Here is a 6,317-nt window from a genome sequence, read left to right on the forward strand (position 1 = left end):
AAGTATTTGTAATAATTGTTATTGTCAATTGTACTGTTGTGGGTATATTAAAACGTATTTGGGTTAAAAAAAAGAAAACTGTGTATCAATCTTGTTGAAAAATATAAACTGACTATATATCGGCTTTTACTTACCTGCTAAACCCAAAGTACAATTTAACTACTAAATTTAAATTATCAGTTAACTGAATTTCATACCATTTGAAATTCTAATCCGTAACAATACATGCATACACACACACACACACACACACGTGATTAATTTATTACAATAATAAATAGTTGCACGATATTTTCGTTAACTTGATTTTGATACAAAATGTGCGAGAGAAAAAACAAACAAACAAGTATTTATTTAAAAGAAAGGGTGCAGGTTGGTCCTGTTGTATAACTCTGGATTTCGGTGTTGGAGCATAAAAGATTTATTTTATTCATACATTTTTTTAAACTTAGCTACTTATGCAAATAAGTATAGTTCAAGCACGATAAACATTTTGATAACGTATTATTTTACACACCTATTGAGTTATACAATCAGTCCAGAGGGTAACTGCACTTAATTTGAACAATTTATAAATGCCAATGCAATGAGATGTTGCCATAGAAGCGAGTAATGGCACCAAGGGAGAAATGTTTAGCACTTACATATTGGAGTCATGAAGAAGCATCAACTATTCAACGGTGTAGTGTTACCAGCGGTACTTGGGGATGGAAGACACAGCCGTCCCAAAAAGAGAGGTTCATATAATGGGATTACTTGTATATTTATATTTATGACAAATACTGGCCAGGTGGAAGGCAGCCAGTCAACAGCACCCTACCGCCCACTATACATGCTAGGGGATTAACTGTCACTCACAGCTTCAAGTAAGGAGAATATTTTGTTGTGTCGTATGGATTTGAACTTGACCCGCCAGTTTCGAAATACAGAGCTCTACCACAGGACCAACCATAAACGATACAGAGCCAAAAGACACAACATGTTGAATAAGAACTATTTCAATGTTTTTCAAGGAAGTGGTAAAGCAGAGCGTTTGGAACAACAGTGGAATATGAAACCACACTTCAATCCAATCCAAAACAACATATTCGCCTACAACGTTGCTGTAGTTATGAAGTAAATCCTCCGACACAAAAAGGTCATTGGTAATGTTCAAAAGATAATAACAAAAACAAAAATTCGAAGTTGAAAAAAAACAAAACAACACGTTAACAAGCTTTCAACTACATCCCTATACAAATGGCTGTTTAATGAAAATGACTGCCAAACAAAACTGGAGTCACTGTAATCACATTCGACCATTCCCTTACTTGTCAAGTACACCGATGCATTTCCAATAGACTTTGGTGCATTAGAAGTCGACGTCCACACACAAAAGTGTCTATGGGAAGTTTATACAAGTCTATGGTTTAAGGTTGGCCTCGCAGCTCTTCGCAAAAGTTTGTTACAATGGAAATTAGTTTGTGGCGTATGGCAACAGTGGCCACCAAAGTGAGCACGGTCGATGATGAAGTCGTTTCAAGGGTAGCACAAAACACTGAACCTCGTTCTGACACAAAGTGTTATTAACCTCTGCACAATACATCAGATCACCTACATGTTCATTCACGATTAAATAACCTAGTAAAAATTGCCTTTGGGCTAGTGTATTTAAAGAAAAAGAGCCCTTTTTTATAACTATTTCAAAAGATTCAAACTTAAAAGTTGTGATTTACTTTCTCCTTACGAATTCAGTTTCATCTAATGTATTTTTATTAGTTTAATAGAAAGCCTCAACGTTTTCATTGTCGTAGTCTATTTATTTTTAGAAAAGTGTTACATCCAGTCAATTACATCCCATAGAGAGGTTTTACCCCACGCAACGTTTTTTCTGACGCTCTTGTCAAATAATTCGATAATGACGTCCTTTGCAAAGTAAAGTGGTCAGAAATAAAAAAGGTTTTCACCAAATACTGGTTTACTGTTTTAGAACAAGTTAGATTTTATAATTATAGTTAAAACTCACATATAAAAAGAGCAAAAAGAACGTGTTTTACATATGGCGGTTTCGGTTGCCCGTTTTTAAAAATACCAACGGATCAACAGTAATTACTCTAGAGGGATGTTGTAAAAAAAAACCTACGTACAAGTTATATATAATTCACGTAATAATTTGCTTTTTGTTTGAAAGAGGTTAAAAAAATACAAATAAAAAGCAGTTAAAAGGCTCAGTTTATTGATGAGTTTTTTTGTAAGTACTATTTATAGACTAGCATTATTGGAGTGTTCAGACCTTGCCAACCTTTCTAAAATACTTTAAACGAATATGATAGCTACTGACGGTCATAAGGCTACATGTATGTCATGCCTGGAAATTAAGTTATAGTTATACAAACATATTGTTCGTTGATATTTCATATATACATCTTTCTCAGGCAAATTAATAAATCCTCACAACCTATACTGAGAACGTAGAATTATATATTATAAAACACGTGAAAGAGAGAAATTAATGCAATTCTCGTTAAAATCAGAAACTTGAAAAAAGTATAATCACAGCCCTATAAATTCAGCTTTCACAAGTGACTTACAAAACTACATTCCTCGTCCTAACACTCACAATCTTACATTATAGAAGTATCATATACATAGTAAACCAAGATTTATTACCTTTGTTGACACCAGTAGATAAGCTCAAGATCCGAGTAACTCAATGTTTTTTATTTTCTTTAAAACATTTATAAGTAAAAGTCAATACGCACAACGACTAAGAATAGAAAACACGTCCAAATTAATATGGTTTCCACCTTATTTGAAAATCATATCTTACCTAATCAGGCCCAACATGAAAAGCACTAAACAGTTTTCTTCTACAACAGATTATGGCAGCCATATTGGTTTCGTTCGATCGATAGCGAGTAGCCCTTACGATAAAGCCATAGTGTTGTAACTTTAGTTTCGAATCTGACACATTCAATCAACCATTTAACAGTAAGTTGTAGCAACATGGATAATTTTCGCTTCCATTGTATTAAAAGTTGTAGATTAAAGTTATAAATTCCAAACTCGATTTCAGATGTGACGTATTATATTAGCAGGTGTAAGTTACAAGCAGATTAACTAAATTATCAGAATGTCATACGTTTACATTTAGGAAAAATTAAAGAGATTAAGATTGAAAAAAATCGATCTATTTCCATGGCAGCCAAAGTAAACTATATATAAACCAATATGATCTGTATCGACATTAAACCTAATATAACATCAGCTAATCAATTATAACACAAGTATACGAACTTATAATGTATATCTACACATATGGTTAATATATACCAAAAAAACAATTAAAGCTTCGCGCATTCGTTAATACATAGCATACTTCATGGAATGACTTGATCTTTGTGTGTCCTTCATATTTTTTACGAAGCCCAAGTTCACCTAACTTAAGCCCAAATCAAGTTTACAACACATGTAGAATAGTAGAATCATCGTTCAAAGTTTACATTTAACTAAGGATAATGTAACTGTTCTTCGTTATAGATTTTGTAAAAACTTAAACAATTTATTTATTGTTTTCTTACTGCGTCCGCTTCCACTATATGTTGAGCGTTTGAAGATACCATTTATTTTATCGTACTTAAATTAACTAACTATACAATTATCTACCTAAAATTAATTACAAATGTTCACACAAAGTTCATTGTATACGGTATTCACAATAAATAAACATTGCATGGACTTCAACCGGAGCAGCTGTAAGGTGACTTGCTGTGGCTGAAGCTACCCCAAGCTACAAACAATAATGCATATTTACATATATGCGAACTAACATTAGCACGTGATTGCGGCATTCACAATCCCAAAATACTATACAACGTGTGTGCGCATGCGTGCGTCTTTGATCAAAAACGTCCTTCTTGGCAAAAATAATGATTATTTCTGCTTTTAATTAATACAGTTCAGAGCAACTGTTGAAATAATTATTTGAACAATACATAATGCACAACCTACAATACTCTACTATATAAAATTTCCCATTAAACAAAGCGCAACCTACACTGCTCTATAGTATAAATTTCCCATTAAACAAAGCGCAACCTACACTGCTCTATAGTATAAATTTCCCATTAAACAAAGCACAACCTATACTGCTCTATAGTATAAATTTCTCATTAAACAAAGCACAACCTACACTGCTCTATAGTATAAATTTCTCATTAAACAAAGCACAACCTACACTGCTCTATTGTATAAATTTCCCATTAAATAAAGCACAACCTACACTGCTCTGCACATTTCCCAATAGACAATGCACATAAACTATACTGCTCAACATAATTATATTTCAATAAACAATACACAATCAATACTTTCTTACAATATACTATTTCCAATAGATACGCACAATCTACGTTGTAATAGATTATACCGTGTACAATAAACAATACAAAACCTGCGCAGCTCTAAACCGTTTCCAATACAAAATGCATGTAAACTATGAAGCATTATATTATACCTTGCCCAATAAACAATGCATAGAACCTAAGCTACTCTTCATTATACCGTGTCCAGTAAATGTGCATAATCTTGACTGTTTTATATTCTACCCTCCCTATAAACAATACACAGTTACGTTCTCCTACATTTTACCGTGACCAATACGTAATACACAAGCTACGCTGTCTTACAATATCCCGCTACCCATAAACACAGTATTAATGCTACCTTACATTGTACTGTGTCCAACAAATAATACACAATCGAAGCTGCACTAAATTATACCATGCTCAATGAACACTACGTTTATACGCTGCTCTACATCATACCATTCCCAGTTAAACAACGTTACTGTACTCTCAATAAACAATAAAGTAACCTATGCTGCTCTACATCATACCATTCCCAGTTAAACAACGTTACTGTATTCTCAATAAACAATAAAGTAATCTATGCTGCTCTACATCATACCATTCCCAGTTAAACAACGTTACTGTACTCTCAATAAACAATAAAGTAATCTATGCTGCTCTACATCATACCATTCCCAGTTAAACTACGTTACTGTACTCTCAATAAACAATAAAGTAATCTATGCTGCTCTACATCATACCATTCCAAGTTAAACAACGTTACTGTACTCTCAATAAACAATAAAGTAATCTATGCTGCTCTACATCATACCATTCCCAGTTAAACTACGTTACTGTACTCTCAATAAACAATAAAGTAATCTATGCTGCTCTACATCATACCATTCCCAGTTAAACTACGTTACTGTACTCTCAATAAACAATAAAGTAATCTATGCTGCTCTACATTATATCGTGCCCAATAAAAAAATTGTAGTAATGTTGATCAGCTTAGTATTCTTGTTTTGTTTTGTTTTTTTCTTTTTAGCGCAAAACTACACAATGGGCTATCTGCGCTCTGTCTACCGTGGGGAATCGAATCTCAGGTTTTAGCATTTTAAGTAGATAAACTTACCGATGACCCACCAGGATACCGTTTATCCTTTGAGGAATGTTTTGCTTTGTCTCTGTAAAATTTGGCAAAAAAAACCCATATTCTTTGCATCATCCCAATACTACATTGAAATAAAACTTGTTGTATTTTAAACAATTTTTCGTTATAGGTTGGCGGTTTCTAATCTTAGTTTTGCGAATATATAATACTGGCGACATTGTGGTCACGATAGTTATGTTTAGTCTTTAACAAATATATTTAAGAAAATGAAATAGATTTCATCGCAAGAACAAAGAAACAACCACAGCAAATAATGAGTGTGAACATTCTTGTGTGCGCACTGGATCCTTAATCTCATAACTGGTCATCAGTTCGCTAGTTGCATTAACTTCTCATTATCAGTACATTTATTAAATGCGCATTGCTTGTTAACTTATATAAAAATTATACTTTGTCTTTTTTTTTCCTTCGTAAAACTGCATTTGTAATTCCTGTGTTAACGTGGACATTGAGCCGTATGAGAAACTGGAATTATTAAAAGTGCTTATTGTTAAGTGCAAAGCTACACAGTGCTCTGCCCATTGCGATTATAAATTTATTATAGAAACCTAGTTTTTAGCGCTACAAGCCCTCAGACTTACTGCTGAGCCACCTGGGAGCTGTTAAAAGTTAGAATAATGTAATATAATGGCACGTGAAAAAAAAAATCACATATATACTTCTAATTCATTACTAAGATAAGTTATGATTTTATAATTTCATTTTCCAGTTTAAAAAAATTGAAACTTAACGTTCATTTTTATAAGTAAGTTTCAAGTATAGTAAATGCGATTTAGCTTAGTTTTTTTTTTTTTTTTTTAATATGTAACCAACTT

The 6,317-nt window shown here is 32.9% G+C and overlaps 1 protein-coding gene across 7 annotated transcripts in view; it reads right to left on the minus strand.

The window, feature by feature from the left end:
• The window catches only part of LOC106461761 (E3 ubiquitin-protein ligase MARCH8-like), a 48,186-nt gene that overhangs the window by 12,017 nt on the left and 29,852 nt on the right, over positions 1-6,317 (minus strand). The window contains exon 1 of one of the 7 annotated variants that reach the window (XM_022388799.1): positions 2,810-2,893. The exons of 5 other annotated variants lie outside the window; for them this stretch is intronic. The gene's annotated coding sequence lies outside the window, so the exon portion shown is untranslated. Of the gene's footprint in view, positions 1-2,649; positions 2,780-2,809; positions 2,894-6,317 lie in introns of those variants that run through there. One more of the 7 variants, XM_022388800.1, reaches the window with a different exon arrangement.

This window comes from Limulus polyphemus, unplaced genomic scaffold, assembly GCF_000517525.1.
Source record: "Limulus polyphemus unplaced genomic scaffold, Limulus_polyphemus-2.1.2 Scaffold1026, whole genome shotgun sequence".
In the NCBI taxonomy this organism is placed as follows: domain Eukaryota; kingdom Metazoa; phylum Arthropoda; class Merostomata; order Xiphosura; family Limulidae; genus Limulus; species Limulus polyphemus.